We start from the raw sequence: 20,714 nt of genomic DNA on the forward strand, positions 1-20,714 counted from the left end.
AACCTCCTTTTCCACCCCCAACTTCCTTCCCAGCCCTTCCCGTCCCTTCCACCAACCGGATTCATTCATCCCACTGACCAACCAGGTTGCACCCGCTACCTGTCTTCACCTATCCCGACTTCACCACCCTGCCCCCGCCACCCCCTTTATCTGCAGCTTCCCCCACACCCATTCCTAGTCCTGAAGAAGGATTACATCCAAAATATTGACTTCTTCTCCACCTCCACAGCCTGGCTTGCTGTATTCTTCCAGCCTCCCGCCTGTCTACTTTGTAATAAAGGGATGGCAATAGTGACAGGCAATTTCAAACAACATATAAATGAAAAAATCCAACTTGGATGAGGAATCAGAACAATATTTTTGAGATAGCATGCTCTGGAACAAACTAGAAAGCAGGTCACATTTGATTTGGTGTTGTACAATGTAACAGGATTGATTAATGACCTCATAGTAAAGGCAGCCTTAGGTAGCAGTAACCACGATAAGATGAATACAAACAGTTTGAAAGGAAGAAGAGTGGGCCTTAGACTGGTATTTCAAACTAAATAAGGATAACAATACAGACATGAAAGCTGAGCTAGCTGAAGTGAACTGGTGCATTAGGGGAAGGAATAGATTATTAGATGCACAGTGGAAATCTTCAGAATACTCACATTAAATAAACTCTTAACCTGAATAAAAACTCTAAGGGAAAGACCCACCATCTGTGCTTAACTAATGTTGCAAAAGTAAACGTCTAACTCAAGGCAAAAGCATGCAATTGCACATAAATGAGAGACAGTTCAAATGATTGGACAGAGTGTAAAGAAAAACAAAAAATGGCTGGTTAGGGAAAATAAATTACAGCATAAGAAGAAGCTACCTGGATGTATTTTAGAAAAGGTAGCAAGACCTTCAATAGGTATTTAAAAAGGAGAAGAGTAAATCAAGTGAGTGTTGGCTTCTAGAATGTGGGAATGGGGACTAATAGTAAACAGTATGGAAATGGTGGATGAAATAGACATTTTGCTTTTCTTTTCACTAGAGAGGACACAAAAATCATTCAAGTAATAGCTCTAATCAGAAGGTGTAAAAGGCAGTGAGGAACTTGGCGAAATTATAGTCTTCAGACTATAATTGACCAAAGTGAGGGGGCTATGGCTGATAAGGGCCTTGATTCCATGGTCTTAAAAGAGGTGGCTAATGTGGTAATGCATGGATTGGGTGCTCATTTTCCAAAATTCCCGAGATTTAGGGAAGGTTCCATTGGACTGTCAAACAACAAATACAACCCCTCCATTTGAGAAGGAACAGGATTAGAAAACAATCAACTGTAGAATTGTTAGCTTGATACCTATTAGGAGGAAGGTACTAGAATTAATCATTAAGGAGGTTCTAGCTGGGCACAAAGATAAAGTCAGCATATTTTCTTATGGGGGCAAGACTAACTTTGTTCTTCGTCCCTAACTGTCAATGAGTGCAATTAAGAGTGAACTATGTGGCTGTGTGTTTGAAATCACATGCTGGCTAGCAGAATTCCTTCCTAAAGGACATGATGGATGAGATTTTTAGTGCCAATTGATGCTGGTTTCATGATCATTCATTTCCAATCAGATTTTATTAATTGAATTGCAACTATGTCAACAGCTTTGGTTGGATTTGAACCTGCGCTCCCAAATCATTTGCCTGGACCTTACATTATGAGTCCAATAGCATTATCACCATGTACCTACCACCATCACTCTGTATCTGTTGGATTTTAAATCTTAACCAGAGGTTCTTGGCAATAATAGGGTGCATTTGGATTAAACTGCCAATTTACGGGCTGTTTCAATGATACTGAAGCCATTGGAACGTAAACTCAGTGTTGTATGTCAATTATGTCTTTTATGTAGGAGTGTCATGCGCCATTACTGATGAGAAAAAGATTTCTGTTTATGCCCCACATGACTGGAAATCAGCATTTTTTCTCCTCCACGCCTATGTTTACACCATGAAATATGGCTGGAGCAGAACAACAAAATTTATTTTTAGAGAGCACATTTAATGTAATTAAACAGCCCAAGGAACTTTGCAGAAGCATCATTATCAAAATTAGATGCAATATATGAGGGAAATGGTCATCACTTCATCAACAGAGGTAAGTTGTAAGGAATGTCTTACAGGCAGAGGGAACAGCTAAGATTCAGAGAGGTTCTGGAAGGGAACTCCAGGTAGCTGAAGACATGTGACCAATGGAATCCAATGTAAGTCAGTGACGATGATAAACAGACTTGCCATGAATAAGGACATGAGCAATTGAGTTTGGATGACCCCTAGATTATGGATGGGAGAACAAAGAAAGGTTGTCAGAAGTGTTTATTTTTCATTCTTTCATGGGATATGGGTGCCTCAGGAAGAGAAAGCATTTATTGCTCATCCCTAGTATTTTGTATTGCAAAAATACTTTATTCATAAAAAAGCTTTATGAACATACTCCGTTACTCGGTTCTGTACAGTCTTTGCATACGGAGAACAAACAAACATTGTGGTTTAACTTTTTTCACATTTGCAACAAACCCAAAGGCATTTCTTATTTATGCAAGGTACTATTTACATGTGTTTGAGGCACTGGGAAGGTCTGGTAACTGGATGGTCCTCCACTAAAGTTTGACAGAAAGACTTCAGGCAGTGGTCTTTCCCTACTGCTCCTTGGCAGCCTCTGCCCCAAGCTTTAGTGTATCCCTCAGCATTTAGTCCTGGGGCCTTGGGATATGCCAGTCTGCAACACTTGGTTGAGATCAACGTTTTACACTGGAAGACCAACAAGTTTCACCGAGTTGATGGTCCTCCAGGGGCAGTCAATGTTTGTCTTGGTATGCGTCCCAGGGAATAGACTGTAGAGCACAGAGACATGGGACACAGCTGCTCAGGCCGAACCTCGAAAACCACCACATCTTTCTCCAGACTTCCTTTGCAAAGGCACATTACTGAAGGAGGCGTGTGACAGTCTTATCCCTCCCCCGGAGCTGCTTTAAGGGCAGCATGTGGTGGCGCAGACTGACCGGGCATTCAAGAAGGATCTAACAGGAAGTACCCTTCTCACCACCAGCCAAGTGATGTCTTGGTGTTTGTTGGAAAGTTCTGGCGATGAGACATTCTGCTCAATGACTTTGACAGTCTGCTCAGGGAACAATCTGACAAGATCAATCCTCTCCTTTTTCTGAAGGGTCTCGAGGAGACAATGTTCCCTAGTTAACCTCGAACTGAATCGTTTTCCAAGTCATATCGGAGGGCAGTCGAGGGTCAACCACACTGCTGTAGGTCTGGAGCCACATTTAGGTCAAATCAGAAAAGGACAGCAGATTTCCCACCCTGAAGGACATTGTGATAGTGCATGGTTACATTACTGCAATAAACTTTTAAATCCAGATTTAATGAATTGAACTTAAGTTTCACCAGCTGCTATGGAGAGATTTGAATAGAACATGAATCTGAGTCTGCAAGCCAGAGTAATGACATACTACCAGCTGCAGAAGCAAGCTTAGCAATGCTACATTACATTTCGAGAATGTCTGTGTTGGAATAGTCAAGTATAAAGGTAACAATGGCATGGATGAGGACTTTGACATCAGATAAGCTCAGGATGACAGTGTTGGGCAATGCTGCATAGTACAACGGAGTAATTAGATTAGATTAGATTAGATTAGATTACTTACAGTGTGGAAACAGGCCCTTCGGCCCAACAAGTCCACACCGACCCACCGATGCGCAACCCACCCATTCCCCTACACTTACCCCTTTACCTAACACTATGGGCAATTTAGCATGGCCAATTCACCTGACCTGCACATCTTTGGACTGTGGGAGGAAACCGGAGCACCCGGAGGAAACCCACGCAGACACGGGGAGACCGTGCAAACTCCACACAGTCAGTCGCCTGAGGTGGGAATTGAACCCAGGTCTCTGGCGCTGTGAGGCAGCAGTGCTAACCACTGTGCCACCATGCCACCCATAGTAAAAATAATTTTACCTTGTTTAATTCTTTTCCAAATTCACACACACATTTTATTAAAAAACACAGGGCTGGGTACTATAACCCTGACATGTGAACAAAAACCTGGAGAATGCAATGCTTTTTGACTCAGAAAGGAAAAAGCAGACCCCTTTGCTACACAAAGCACCGTCACACCGTTTTTATGTTTGAATCAGACTTTTCCTGTAGTCGACAATTTCTCCTGCCTTCTTTAGCTGGGCTTTTCCTGAACGTTTTACTGTGTAGTGCAAGCCCAGAAAATTATTGAAATATAAAACTATTTCTGGGTGGTGCATGGTAAGCTAACATGTTGACCTTTCACCTCTGGAACCTTTATTTAACAGAAGTTAAAAGGGCTAGGTTGAGAATGTGATGATTTTGGACATTCAACCCATTTTCTGGCCAGCAACAAAATCAAAGCACTATCCAATTTGATGTTAATGGGTAATGTCAGGACAGAACATCAGAAAAAAGGTTGTGGTTGTTGAAGGTCATCTCAGCCCCAGGACATCTTTGCAGGAATTTTCTCAGGATAGTGTTCTTGATCCAACCGTTTCACTATTCCTAGGGTGACTTACAGGACTGTTCGCTGATCATTGCACTCTCTTCAGCAACATTCATGACTCTTCAGATACTGATGCAGTCCATGTGCACATGAACCAAGACCTGGACAATGTCCATGCTTTGGCTGACAAGTCAGAAGTGACATTCACACCACACATGTACCTGGCAATGACCATGGCCAACAAGAGAGAACCAAAGTGTTATCCCTTGACTCTCAATGACATAACCATCACTGAATGTCCCATTATCAACATCCTGGGAATTACTGTTGATCAGTAGCTGAGCTGGACCAGCCATATAAATCCAGCATCTACAAGATTACATTAAATGGTAGGAATTTTGCAATGAATAACTGACTTCTTATCTATCCTCAACAAGCCACAAGTCATGAGTATGATAGAATACTCCTCACTTGTCTGGATGAGTGCAGTTCCAACAACAGTCAAAAGGTTTGACACCATCCAAGATAAAGCAACTCACTTGACTAGCACCCCATCCACCAGCTACAACATGCATTCCCCTCACCAGCGATGCACGGTTGCAGCATTGTATACCATCTACAAGATGCAGTGCTATCATTCACCAAATCCCCTTCAACATCAGCTTCCAAACTACTGAACATTACCACTTAGAAGGACAAAGATAGCTTATGCACAGGAACACTGCCATCTACATGTTCCCCTCCACACTACAGTCAGCAATGTCAACATCCCTTAAACGTTTTTTTTTAAAACAAGGAGCCTTCTTCTTAAGTAATTGAATCTAATCTGCTTTTGCCTCCCCCTCCTTTTTTTATAGCCCAACACATATCCTTAAAAAGTTCCTCTGCTCTAACACTGAACATACACCTTCTTCCAAATTTGATCTGATTATCTTTAATGAATGTTCTCTTCCAGCTCTTTATTCGCAATAACAGCTACCTTAACATAGAACATAGAACAATACAGCACAGAACAGGCCCTTCGGCCCACGATGTTGTGCCAAACATTTGTCCTAGCTTAAGCACCTATCCAATTGCCGCTTAAAGGTCACCAATGATTCTGAATCCACCACTCCCACAGGCAGCGCATTCCATGCCCCCACCACTCTCTGGGTAAAGAACCTACCCCTGACATCCCCCCTATACCTTCCACCCTTAACCTTAAATTTATGTCCCCTTGCAACACTCTGTTGTACCCGGGGAAAAAGTCTCTGACTGTCTACTCTATCTACTCCCCTAATCATCTTATAAACCTCTTATCAAGTCACCCCTCATCCTTCACCGTTCCAATGAGAAAAGGCCTAGCACCCTCAACCTATCCTCGTACGACCTATTCTCCATTCCAGGCAACATCCTGGTAAATCTCCTCTGCACCCTCTCCAAAGCTTCCACATCTTTCCTAAAATGAGGCGACCAGAACTGCACACAGTACTCCAAATGTGGCCTTACCAAGGTCCTGTACAGCTGCAACATCACCTCATGACTCTTGAATTCAATCCCTCTGCTAATGAACGCTAATACACCATAGGCCTTCTTACAAGCTCTATCCACCTGAGTGGCAACTTTCAAAGAGCTACGAACATAGACCCCAAGACCCCTCTGCTCCTCCACCTTACTAAGAACCCTACCGTTAACCCTGTATTCCGCATTCTTATTTGTCCTTCCAAAGTGGACAACCTCACACATGACAGGGTTGAACTCCATCTGCCACTCCTCAGCCCAGCTCTGCATCATAGCTAAGTCCCTTTGCAGCTGACAACAGCCCTCTTCACGATCCACAATTCCACCAATCTTCGTATCGTCTGCAAATTTACTGACCCACCCTTCAACTCCCTCTTCCAAGTCATTAATAAACATTACAAACAGCAGAGGACCCAGAACTGATCCCTGCGGAACTCCACTTGTAACTGGGCTCCAGGCTGAATATTTACCATCTACCACCACTTTCTGACTTCGACCGGTTAGCCAGTTCTCTATCCAACTGGCCAAACTTCCCAATATCACATGCCTCCTGCCTTATCAAATGCCTTACTAAAATCCATGTACACTACATCCACTGCTCTACCCTCATCCACATGCTTGGTCACCTCCTCAAAGAATTCAATAAGACTTGTAAGGCAAGACCTACCCCTCACAAATCCGTGCTGGCTGTCCCTAATCAAGCAGTGTCTTTCCAGATACTCATAAATCCTATCCCTCAGTACCCTTTCCATTACTTTGCCTTCCACCGAAGTAAGACTAATTGGCCTGTAATTCCCGGGGTTATCCCTATTCCGTTTTTTTCAACGGGCAGAACTTTTGCCACTCTCCAGTCCCCTGGTACCACCCCCGTTGACAGTGAAGATGAAAAGATCATTGCCAACGGCTCTACAACTTCCTCTCTTGCTTCCCACATAATCCTAGGATATATCCCGTCAGGCCCGGGGGACTTGTCTATCCTCAAGTTTTTTAAAATGCCCAACACATCTTCCTTCCTAACAAGTATCTCCTCTAGCTTACCAGTCTGATTCATACTCTCCTCTTCAACAATACGGTCCCTCTCATTTATAAATACTGAAGAAATGTACTCATTCAAGACCTCTCCTATCTCTTCCGACTCAATACACAGTCTCCCACTACTGTCCTTGATTGGACTTACCCTCGTTCTCGGACCTATCTTCTTCTTCCTTGTCCTTATTCCCAATAAACTATTGACCACGAAACTTCTGCTCCTGGTCCCCATGGTAGCTGATACTGCTATTGTTTTTCCCTCTTCCCTTTCAATATGCCATACCTTACATCAAGTAAATAAATCAACTCTTGACCCCACTGTCCTTTAAATTACCATCCCATCTCCAAACACCCTTTTATCTACAAAGTCCTTCAATGCGTTGTCATCTGTCAAATTTGTGCTCATCTTCCCTTGAACTCCATGCTTGAATCCCAAAACATAAAGACAGTGGTGAATCCAAGTATCTGTTTCTCTTGTCCTTCCAGATGGTGGAGGTTACAGAATCAAGAGGTGCTCTTGAAGAAATCTTGATACTTTGACAATACACCTTATGGATAATACACATTGGAGCCTGATGGTAAAGAAGGTGGGTGTTTAAGGTACTGGAAGAAGCACTGATAGCTTGAGTTGCTGTATCCTGGTTGGTGTTGAGCTTCCTCAGTGTTGTTGAGGTGTTCCCATCCATCATATTCTCCATCTATGCCCTGTCATGGAAAGGCTTTGGAAGGTCAGGAGAATGCCACATAATTCCCTGGCAAGCGCTAGTAGCATTTATGTGATAATAAACAAGTGAAACCGACTTCCCCCAGACTCTTTGATTTTTTTTGAGAAAGTAACATCACTTCAGTTAAACTGATATTAGGAAATAAGAACAAATAAAGTAAAATAGGCCATTCTGCCCCTTAATTCTGTTCCAGCACTACCTTAGATCCTGATTGATCTGAATTTTCACTCCATTACTCTGGTTGAATGTTGTCTGAATATCCTTAACAAAAAAATCCTATCTCAGTTTTGAAATGTTCAATTGACCGAGCCTCAGAGGTGTTTTGGGGAAGAGTTGCAAATCTTCCTAACGTGACAATGTCTCTCTTATGATGCAGGGTTGTTTTGCCATTAGTATCCCAAACATCTTACTGATAAAATTCCATGTCAAAGGCAGGTACATGAACCTAAAGCTGTCAGCATTCTAGGTAAGACTGGAAGCTGGATAAGGAAATGTGTGATAGTGGCCAAGCTCAGCCTGAAGTACTCCAGGGATTGGTGTTGAGATCCCTGCTTTTTTTAATCCACATAAACAAGCCAAACTCCAGTAACTCTGAAAGGCAGTACTGGCTGTTGACATATGCACCTAGGTGATGGGTCCTAGTGTAGATGTTGCTTGGTAACGAAAGAAGGATCTAAAAAGATTGCGAGTGGCCATACTCTTTGTGGTACACCTCTAAAGAGGGCTATCTTTAACTACAGTGCATCACGAGTCAGGATGTAATGTATACGTCAAGATTAGAGTTGTGCTGGAAAAGCACAACAGGTCAGGCAGCATCCAAGGAGCAAGAAAATCGACGTTTCGGGCAAAAGCCCTTCATCTGCTTTCTGATTAAGCATTTTTGCCTGAAACATCGACTTCCCTGCTCCTCGGATGCTGCCTGACCTGCTGTGCTTTTCCAGCACTGCTCTAATCTTGACTCTAATCTCCAGCATCTGCAGTACCCACTTCTACCTGAGTGATGTATATGCTCATGTGATCATCAGGAAGTATGGTGTCATGCAATCCTTGACGCTGATAGCACAGAGAAAGGCCCATCAGCCGTCTGAGTCTGTGCCAGTCAAAAAACAAGCACCGAACTATTCTCATCCCATTTTCCAGCTTAGTATGCCTTGCCATTGCAAGTCCACATCTAAATACAGCTTAAATGTTCTGATGGTCTCTGCCTCCACCACCCTTGCAGGTAGTGAGTTCCAGATTCTTGTCACCCTCTGGGTGAAAAAATGTTTCCTCCTATCCCCTTTAAACTCCTTACCTTAATTCTATGCCCCTGATCAATGATCCATCCACCAAGGGGAAAAGTTCCTTCCTGTGTACCCGATCAATGCCCCTCTTAATTTTATACATCTCAATTATGCCCCCCTCAGTCTCCAAAGCTCCAAGGAAAATAACCTCAGTCAACTGCAGAAGATAAGAGCAGTCTGAGATATTAGGCATGTTAACTAACCTCCCAGATAATGCTGAACATAATTTAATCAATTCAAATAAAAGAACACAACTAACAGAGTTACTGATCCTCTTTGTGTGGTTGGAATGTTGTGTAAGGTAAAAGAAAAAGACATTATCGTAACAGATCAGTTTAATGAAAACAATTTCTACATTTAATCCACACGTTAGGAAAAAGATGGGTGACATACTGACTGAATTGAATGTTGTCGAACTTGCTTGTGGAAAAGCTTAAAGATCTGTGAGTAATGATAGACTCAACACATGTCTAGTCATTGCATAGCAGCAATAAACAAAATAAATAGATTTCTGAGCTATATTGCCAAGAGGCGAGTTTAAGTCTGCAGCCACCTTACTGAAGCCATTTAACATGTTGATCAACATGCACCTTGATTTAACACTGGTCAATGAGCCACAAAGGAAACGTCTAAGGCCTGAGGTGGTGCAAAGAAAAGCCATGAGGCTAATCCATAACATCAAAGGCTGAGTGATGATAAAGAAAAGAAAACCATGACTTCTTCAGCCTTCAATTGAATCATTTATGAGGAGACTTCATAGAGGAAAAGAGCCTTTAAAACCCGTAATCTTTCAGTACAATTTCACTTATTCCAAAATAGCCGAACCAATGTCCTGTACTGCCACAATATGACCTCCCAACTCCGACATGCAATGCTGTGACCGATAAAGGAAAGCATATCAAATGGCTTCTTCACTATTCTATCTACCTGTAACTCTACTTTCAAGGAACTATGAATCTACACTCCAAGGTCTTTTTGTTCAGCAACACTCCTTCAGACATTACCATTAAGTATACAATTCCTGCTGTGATTTGCTTTTCCAAAATGCAGCACCTTGCATTTCTCTAAGTTAAACTTCATCTGCCACGCTCCAGCCCATTGGCTCATCTGATCAAGATTGCGTTGTATTCGGAGGTAAGGTTTGGATGAGCACAGAAATTCTCTACTCTTCTGTCTCAGTTCAACAGGTTTATACAAGTTATTACAACACAGAATTTTCTTGACTGTAGCTTTTGTTTCTCTTTCATTTCTCAAAGCTAAGATTCTTGCCACTAATAGGAGTCACACTCCACAGCTAACACTTCACCATAGTGCTCAGAGAGTGCAATATTTTGGTGGTGCTGTGATTCAGTTAAGTCCTGAATTGCTGTTGAGACAAAGGACTCTAAGGTACTATGTAAAGAAAGGCTTAGTGTTTTCCTTGTAAACTGGCCAATATTCATCTCTTGAAGTAACACACTCAAAACCGATTTACTAGACATTTATTTATTTACAGCCTAGGCACACTGCTATGTTCAAATAGACTGGTTTATTTGTCTCCATAAAAAACAATGACTACATTTTAACAAGTATTTAGCTATCAAACTCTTTCGGATAAACTGAGGACATGAGGAGTGCAAAACAGATGTTCTTCCATTTTGTTGTCACTTTTCTCTCCTGCTGTTATCATTCTCTGTCAACTCTGCCATTTTTTTTCTGCTTCGTTGCCCAACCTCATTGTTTCTCTTTTTGCCAGATCACATTCATTCTTTGATTTTTACATAAAAAGCGGAGCTCATTAGAAAAGAGAAAAGCTTGCATTTATATAGCAACTTCCATAACCTCAGAGTTTTCCAAATTTCTTTACAGCCCATGAAGGGCATCTGAATTGCAGGGCTGTATTTTAATTGCAGTCCTGGGATGGAATTTGAGTAGGTGAGGTGCAGGATGGGGATGTGTGCCCACCATCTTCCTGATGTGCCCAAAATCTTGCCAGTGGAAGGTGGCCTTTCTGCTAGAGGCCAACTGAGCTGTCTAAGTGGCAAATTGAAGGCCTCTTTCCAACTTCACTAGCATGAAAATCCATCTAAACTCCTGATGGGCTCTCAGGAAGAGGGGAACCTCTTATGTGAACATTCTATGCCTATGGAAGGCCTTTCCCACTGGCAGTGGCTGCCTCTGCATGGGGTGTCCTCGGGAAGCCCACTTTGCTCACCAGGCCCTGCCTTACTGGCAGTGACACTCCCAGATCCTACTTACCTTGTGAAGGTGCACATTTATCAATGTGCCATCCTCTTCCATGTGCCACTTGGGCAGTGAGCACTAACATCTTCGCGCTGCTGACTGCCAAATCTCTGATTGGCTGGTAATCCTCACTGAACGGTCTCCCTGTTGACAGCCAGTTAGATTGCTGCTTCTGACCCAGTGGGGTCATTCCCTGCTTCTGGGCCAGAGAGCAGGCCCAGACCCCCACCACCAGCATGAACTGGCAGCAGCAATAGAGGTAACATGGCAGCTAATGTGTACACAGCAAGGTCACGCAAATAGCAATGTCATAATGACCAGATAATATATTTTAGACATTGATTGATAAAGATGAGCTTGAACACTGGCGAGAATTTCCTTGTTTCTCTCCAAAGACTGTCTCATGATCCTTTACGTCTCCAATGTGGGGCAGATGAGGCCTTGATTTGATGCCTCCCCTGAAAACCAGCTCCTCTGCATCATAGAATAATTATGGCACAAAACAAGGCCTTTTGGTCTATCATGCCCTCTGCAATCTAACCTGATGTCACTTGCCCGCCTTTTCCCCAGAGCCCTGCAATTTCAGCTTCCTTTTCCAATAAGTCCCTTTTGAAAGTCTCAGATGACCATCCCTCCACTCTCAGACGCTGCATTCCAGATTATAAAATCTCACTTCACAAACATGGCCTGTCACCATTGTTTCTTTTGCCATTTGCCTTATATCTCTGTCCCCTCATTCTTGATTAGATTACTAGATTACTTACAGTGTGGAAACAGGCCCTTCGGCCCAACAAGTCCACACCATCCCGCCGAAGCGCAACCCACCCATACCCCTACATCTACCCCTTACCTAACACTATGGGCAATTTAGCATGGCCAATTCACCTGACCTGCACATCTTTGTGACTGTGGGAGGAAACCCACGCAGACACGGGGAGAACGTGCAAACTCCACACAGTCAGTCGCCTGAGGAGGGAATTGAACCCGGGTCTCTGGCGCTGTGAGGCAGCAGTGCTAACCACTGTGCCACCATGCCGCCCCAAATGATCTTATCACCATTAGGAAGTTTCCTCTATTAACTCTGTCCAGTACTCTAATTTACTGAATCTCCTTTCAACCTTCCCTTTTCCATGAAGAACAATCCTATCCTCACCCCGGAATCATTTTTGTGAATCTTTTTTACACCCTCACTTAACATCTTCACAAGCTTCCTGAAATATTCTGTACACAACTACATTCAGTACTTTAGCAGAGGCCTAACTAATGTTGTCTACAGGTTTAGTATAACATCCTTTTTTTTATGTTTTAAATCTCTAATTGTGAAGCTCAGGATGTCTCAGTCTTTATCCACTGCTCTTTCAATCCATCCTTCTGCCTTTAAAAGCTTATGCGCATATACACCTAGGCTCGTCTACTCCACACCCCTTTTACAATGGTGTCTTTTACTTCATCTTGCCTTACTGCATTATTCTAACAGAAACTAATCACTTCAAACTTACCTGCTCATTCCTGATGAAGGGCTCTTGCCAGAAACATCACTTCTCCTGCTCCTCAGATGCTGCCTGACCTGCTGTGCTTTTCCAGCACCACACTCTCGACTCTCCATCCTTCTGTAGTTTACACTCCCTTCTTCATAATTCACAATACTTCCATGTTTTGTATCACCAACAAATTTTGGAGTTGTGCCCTTGTACACCACTGTCTAGGTTATTAATATGTAGGATTCATTAATATGCAGGATTCATTAATATGCAGGATTCCTAACCCCAATTCCTAGGGATCTAGTCTGAAAAACAAACTATTCACCACTACACTTTGTTCCCTGTCACTCAGTCTTATTTTTGTGTCATTGTTGGAATTTTCCTTTTCATGGTACATGCTCAAAATTTTTTCATGTTTGTTGTGTGACAGTTAATTAATAGAAGACAGGAGCTAATAGTGGAGGGTTGTCTTTTAGACTGGAGACCTATGACCAGTGTGTGCTACAAGGATCGGTGTTGGGTCCACTGCTTTTCGTCATTTATATAAACGATTTGGATGTGAACATAGGAGGTATGGTTATTAAGTTTGCAGATGACACCAATATTGGAGGTGTAGTGGACAATGAAAGAAGTTACCTCAGAGTACAACAGGATCTTGTTTGGATGGGCCAATGGGCCGAGGAGTGGCTGATGGAGATTAGTTTATAATAGATGTGTGGTGCTGCTTTTTGTAAAAGCAAATCAGGGCAGGACTTATACACTTAATGCTATATCCTGGGGAGTGTTGCTGAACACAGAGACCTTGGAGTGCAGGTTCATAGCTCTTTGAAAGTGGAGTCAAAGGTAGATAGGATAGTGAAGAAGGCATTTGGTATGCTTTCCTTCATTGGTCAGAGGGCGAGTATAGGAGTTGGGAGGTCACGTTGCGGCTGTACAGGACATTGGTCATGCCACTTTTGCATTTGAGTGCAATTCTGGTCTCTTTCCTATCGGAAAAATGTTGTGAAACTTGAAAGGGTTCAGAAAAGATTTACAAGGATGTTGGAGGGCTCAAGCTATAGGGAGAGGCTGAAGCTGTTTTCCCTGGCGTGTTGGAGGCTGAGGGGTGACCTTATAGAGATTTACAAAATTATGAGGGGCATGGATAGGGTAAATAGACAAGGTCTTTTCCCTGGGGTGGGGGAGTCCAGAACTAGAAGGCATAGGTTTAGGGTGAGAGGGGAAAGATATAAAAGGGACCTAACAGGCAACTTTTTCTCACAGACGGTGATGGGTGCATGGTATGAGCAGTCATAGAAAGTGGTGGAGGCTGGTACAAATGCAACATTTAAAATTGTATCTGGATGGGTATATGAATAGGAAGGGTTTAGAGAGATATGGGGCAAATGGGACGAGATTAATTTAGGATATCTGGTCAGCATGGTCAGGTTGGACCAATGTGTCCATTTCTCTATGACTGACTCCATGCATATCATAAAAACAGCATTACCCTCATCAAAATTCTGTTACCTTATCAAAAAAATTCAAACAAAGTTACTTAACATAATTTGCCCTTAACACATGCAAACTTATTTTCCTAGTGAACCCACACTTACACAACTATTAATTCTCTCCTAAACACTGAGATCAACAGAAACAAAAACAGAAATTGCTGAAAAAGCTCAGCAGGTCTGGCAGCATCTGCGAAGAGAAGTTGATGTCAACCTTTTGGGTCTGGTGACCCTCCTTCAGAAACGGATCACCAGACCCGAAACATTAACTCTGATTTCTCTCCACAGATGCTGCCAGACCTACTGAGCTTTTCCAGCAATTTCTATTTTTGTTTCTGATTCACAGCCACCCTCAGTACTTGCAGCTTTTACTAAAATTAACAGGACAGCACTGCACTGGAAGGTCAGCTTAAGGTTTATGCTCAATAAATCCACTGCTTTCTTTGGATGCAAAAGTGTTACCATTGAGCCACTTCTGACACAATTTAAAAGCTACCGTGTTTTCATTGTCATGCTCTCCAAGTTGCCATTTGATGTTTCCTCTTGAGAGAGTGAAACAAAGTGTTTACCACCCTTGTTAATCTATATTTGTTACCTCAACAGGCTTTCAGAGATTAAGGTGGAAAAATAGCACACTGTATCTACATTTAGCAGCATAGCAAAAGGGACATTTGATCCAACATGTGCAATCTATGAAAAAGTGAATGGCAATGAGTGTGCTGCTTGCAATTAAACCTTTCACTTACAGTAAAAGTGGCATAACCCTGTCACGGTAGGCGCTGCAAGACGTGTCAGAGTGTGGAAGTAGATACCACCATTACACGTGGGGACACCTCCCACTTTGTACATGGCAGGTACTCATGTGACTCAGCCAACATTGTCTATCTTATACGTTGCAGGCAAGGATGTCCGGAGGCATGGTACATTGGGGAAACCGTGCAAAGGCTACGACAACGGATGAATGGGCACCACACAACAATCAACAGACAGGAGGGTTCCCTCCCAGTTGGGGAGCACTTCAGTGGTCCAGGACATTCAGCCTCAGACCTTCGGGTAACCATCCTCCAAGGTGGACTTTGGGACAGGCAGCAGTGAAAAGTGGCCGAGCAGAGGCTGATAGCTAAGTTCGGTACTCATAGGGAGGGCCTCAACCGGGACCTTGGGTTCATGTCACATTACAGATGACCACTATTGCACTATACACACACACACAGATACTCATACACACACACAAACACACACACTCCTATACATACATACACACAGACACCCAAACACACCCTTACAGACGCACACACTCCCACACTCACACATGCACCCACTCACAGACTTAAGACACTCTGCACTCACTACACACACACATACACCTTCTCACACCTCACAACCCCCAACCCAGACAGACACATACACACACAGACAGACAAAGACCCACATGCACACATATATTTTGTGGGGTGAATTTGTACTTGCAGGGTTACATTGTACTTTGCTCAAAAACTGCATACATTCATGTAGAACTCTGAGCTCAAGAACTGCATGAATTTATGTAAAACTCCGTTATCTCACTTTTTAGATTAGAATCAATCTAAACATCATGGCATAGACAGAGAACACAGGGGGCTAACACCTTCAACATATTGTCTCGCTATCACCATTGTTAACAGCTAACCCGAGAATGCAACTTTAAAAAAAATAAGTTTTGTGATTTACACATGAAAGAAGTGAAACTATCACTGTATTCTAACAGATGAAAGGCTTATTAGACAATCACTTTTTCAATGTATAATCTCAGTTACATCACACTGTAAATTTTTGCTATAAATTCTGTGTTAGGATTGAACCCTCCACTATCACCTGATGAAGGAGCATCTGTGAAGTAAAATCAGAGTTAGTGTTTCAGGTCAGGTGACCCTTCCTCAGAAGAAGGTGCGACTGAGAAATTGGTCAAAGTTTCGGGTGGAAAATGGGGACGAAATGACCAGAAGGAAAAAAACACTTGTAAATAACACAAACTGGTCTGACTCATTGCGTATATTTCAAGATGGAGCTCCAGTCTGAACAAGATTTTCATTTCCCAGTATTACTTGTTTCAATTGTACTGTTACAGTATATCCCTCAGAGAAGGTTCACAGGGTGATGCCACACTGATGTGCAAAAGAAGCAGGCTGACATGAGCAGAGCATGTCTTCACACAGCGAGTAGCTATGGTCCGGAATGCGCTGTCTGCAAGTGTTGTGGCAGTGGGTACAACTGAGGCACTCAAGAGGGTATTGGATAATTAGTTGTATAGAAATATAGTGTGCAGTATTTGGAGAAAACAGAGGAGAATGATATTAGGTAAAGATGCTCTTTTTGAAGAGCGGTTGCATACATGATGGGCCAGAAGGCCTCCTTCTGCTCCACAGCACATTTGGAATTCATTGATCCGATGACAGACGCTGGGTGTTTTTTTCCCTGTGTCTGTGATGGTTTATTGTGTGTTTTACTGAAATGCTGATTGCCTGATTTTGAAGTCCACCAAGAAACTGGCCAGCCTTGAGCAGAGAAGGCTGTGGGCCTAGTCCGCTGAGATTTACTCTGTACAAGCACAAGTGCTTTCAGTGCTCCTCTCAGCATCACATAAATCAGCTGTCTGCTTAAATTGCTGAAATAAAGCCCAGTTCTGAGCCAACCTTGGGCCTCCCAGATGGGGCATACGTTGTATACACTCCTCAATCTACCCAAAGTCTGCCTCGGACTTCTCTCTGAATACTAAAACGGTATAAAACTTCCCAATGGCTCTGCAACTGAACAGCCATTCCATGCATTTGGGGTCGATCCAAACACACGAAGAGTAATCCTAGATGTGGCAAGTACAAAGGCACCATAATACTCCAGACAATTGGCATTTACTAGCCTTTTGCTCCGGACCACAATTCACTGGTTACTGAGTATGTATGAACACTTTGTATGAGACTTGTATTCTGTTGTGACGCCAACCCCAAACTGCTGGTGGTCACAGTTGGGAGCTAATGTAACTTTCGGTTCACGTTGGAGAATTATAGGCTGATACTTTCGGCTGCATGCTGCCTGTTTTCAGGCACTAACTGACTAATGAGGTCCCCAGCATGACAGGCCAGACGTCTGCTACCTGCCATATTGGGCTTTACTATATTCTTGTTTGGAAGTAAACAATAGGAAATTCACAAAGCGATGTGGTAATTGTAGGAAAAAAAGATTAAGGGACAGGAACAAAAATGATTTTCTCATCAGATTGTGAAAAACTAGAAACACAAAGAGCAGCAGTCCATTCAATCACCTCAGTATCAATGGTAGATTAGATTACTTACAATGTGGAAACAGGCCCTTCGGCCCAACAAGTCCACACCGACCCTCCGAAGAACAACCCACCCAGACTCATTCCCCTACACCCAACTTTAGGGGCAGTTTTTACCATGGCCAATTCACCTAACCTGCACATTTTTGGACTGTGGGAGGAAACTGGAGCACCCGGAGGAAACCCACGCAGACATGGGGAGAACGTGCAAACTCCACAGACAGTTGCCCGAGGCAGGATTTGAACCCAGGTCTCTGGTGCTGTGAGACAGCAGTACTAACCACTGTGCCACCGTGCCACCCAATGGTAGACCTCTGAGTTCTGTAGAGTAAGTGAAACGAAGTTTGGGTCATATCAGCACATTTTGAAATTGTCATGGTGGATGGCTAAAAAAAAAATAAGCATTTACTTTCCAGCACTGATGCTTAAAAACATCAAATCCATAGAGGGAGTCCAGAAAGTGGAAAATTTTAAATTCAATCCCATCTGAGAGGAAAGAGCTAACAACAAGTGCACACAACTTCTTTCTCGGATTGTTTCTCTGTTGTTTCAGGGACTTTGTGCTGACACATTCTGACTCTGTGGCTATCAAAGACATGATACATCACAAAAGTTTTTACAAGATCTGATCTTGCCGGCTGTGAATTTTCTTTTCCGTTTCACTCAACACAGAAACAATGAACTCTCAACGGACCTGAGCAAATGGAATCAATTTAGTGGTCAGCTAGTATCTTCAGAGATCAGAGGGGTGTGGACACACCCAGATTGCTTGGATTCTGTAGTGTTGGTACAAACTGTTCAGACATCCAAATCAAGGCTGCACTGTCTTAAGAATTATTAGCTGCTAATAAATTATGCAGAAGTTGAGGGGCTGTTTCTTCCAGCAAGATTTTAACAACAGGAAAGCATTGTGCTGCATGCATTGTGGAATGTGTTTGTGTTAACAAAACCCTGTTTTGTGGTGTGCTTGGATCTGATTGAACACTACAATTGCTACAGCCAATACAAATGGGCCACAGCAGGTGACAATAGAACATGACCAGTTTAAAATGAATGAACTACTGAACGTAATAAAATCATTGGAATGCAGCAAGAGGAAGACCCAATTTGTCCCTGGAGCAGAAAACCCATGAGGTAATACCTTCAGCACCGTGGGAAGAGCTGGCTGAGTGATCAATGCCAGAATTTAGCTTTCAGGAGGGCATGCAGAAAAATGTTCAGTGGTCTCAGCAGTGCTGCTAAGGCAATAAGTTTGAATGAAACACAGAGATTTCTGGAAAATCTCAGCCGGTCTGGCTGCATCTGTGGAGAGCAAACAGAGTTAACATTTTGGGTCCAGTGACCCTTCTTCAGAGCTAATGGAAGTTGGGAAATTATTGGTATTAACGCAGATGGGGTGGGCAGGGGGAGTAAACGATTGGTGGAGATAGAGCCCAAAGAGACAGAAAAACAGTTGGACAGACAAAGAAGTGCATAAAGTTCAGTCTAGGGAAATAAATAGCTGCAAATGCAGACTATTAGTAGCTGACAATTTGTTTTGTGTGGTAGCAGTCCCTGTGATGACAAGAATTTTGAATGACTGATTCTTCACAGCTTCAGCCTTGTGACATAAACACTATTGTCTCCTGCTGTCTTGTATTCTCCCACAATCAATAGATTACACTTCACTGTATCTCCTCCTTGTGCACTTACAATATTGAAACCTTTATTGACCAACATCTTAGAAACCAAACGCAAAACATTCAACCATGACGAGAACACCATCTTAAACACTGACAAGGCTGTCACACCCCCTTCTTTCTTGCAGAAGAACCGGCAAAAGGAAGCCACAGCTGGAGAAGGCCTAGCCTGTTAGCACCACCTCTCTCCTACAGAGGATGGCTCTTAGATGCAATGTTGCACATAGTCGCTTTGGAGCCCTTTTTATTTTTTCTCAATTCTATCATAGAATCCTTACAGTGTGGACACAGGCCATTTGGCCCATGGTGTCCACCAATACCCTCCGACGAGCGTCCCACTCCCTACCCTATCCGTGTACCTCCCAGGGCTAACCCACCTAGCCTGCACATCATGGGCAATTTAGCATGGCCAATCGGGAGGAAACCATAATGTCCAGAGGAAACCCACGCAGACATGGGAAGGTGGGAATCAAACCTGGGTCCCTGGTGCTGTGAGGCAGCAGTGCTAATCATTGAGCTACTGTGCTGTCCTAGCTCCCTCTAAACAGTTGGAACATCAACACAGAGTTAGCTGTCACAGACTTTCTTCTCTTTCTCCTCTCCTTATACAGTGGGTATACACCTTGCACCTCCCAGGTACTGAATCCTCTATGTCACTTCAGCCTGAGGAGGCCAAGCTTTCTGAGGAGGAAGAGTAACGTGATCTGATTTGAATTTTAAAGACCTACACCCCATACAAACTTCAAACGCTGAGTGGAGGAGGAGTCTTCATATCAGCTACCACAAATGTACAGAAAATAGGACAGGGAGTACAGAATGCTACAAATGGCAGTTTACAGTAAGGCTATAGACGATACAGATTCGGATACAGGCCCAGGAGACTGAAGAAGCTTTGATGAGCAACGTGAATGTTTGGAGTATCATTGAGGTGTTTCTACTCAACATGGAGTGAGTAGGCAGCTCCATCAACGCGAAAGCTCTGCTCAGCATGATGCAGCATTTCTGATAGTTCCTATAACTGCCAATAGAGCACACAATCTGCCATTTCCCCTTGAAGGGTTCTGAGTATGTCACACCGTTGCTGTTCGTATGCAGAAACAGCCGACCACCGTGTGGCAGTAGCGAGATAGTGGCCTCAGCTCCAGGGGAAAGTTAGATGCGCTCCTTTCTCAGGAAGTCAGCCTGTTTGCTCTCCCACCACTCACCCTGCCTGTTCGCAGCATTGTTAGTACATCACAACCCAATTGGATTCAACTGCCCAGATTGACATGGGCTGGAGCCAGCTAATTAGATTCCATAGCTATTCCAAGTCACACACTGTATCTACTGAAGCATTTCCAAAAGAGGTTCAAGTTCTTCCCCACCACAGACTCTTTGGAGCTTGATGGCATCAAAACGGCTGCAGGGGTTCATGATGTGGTACACTGACATGAGCAGGGCATACTCAGAAAAGGGCCAGAAACAAGCATAAGACCCTTACTTAAGTATT

General features: G+C 43.2%; 1 protein-coding gene across 5 annotated transcripts in view; it reads right to left on the reverse strand.

The window, feature by feature from the left end:
* Positions 1-20,714, reverse strand: part of rbms3 (RNA binding motif, single stranded interacting protein) — a 1,402,627-nt gene that overhangs the window by 689,049 nt on the left and 692,864 nt on the right. The window lies entirely within an intron of this gene.

This window comes from Chiloscyllium punctatum, chromosome 8 (assembly GCF_047496795.1).
Source record: "Chiloscyllium punctatum isolate Juve2018m chromosome 8, sChiPun1.3, whole genome shotgun sequence".
Taxonomy (NCBI): domain Eukaryota; kingdom Metazoa; phylum Chordata; class Chondrichthyes; order Orectolobiformes; family Hemiscylliidae; genus Chiloscyllium; species Chiloscyllium punctatum.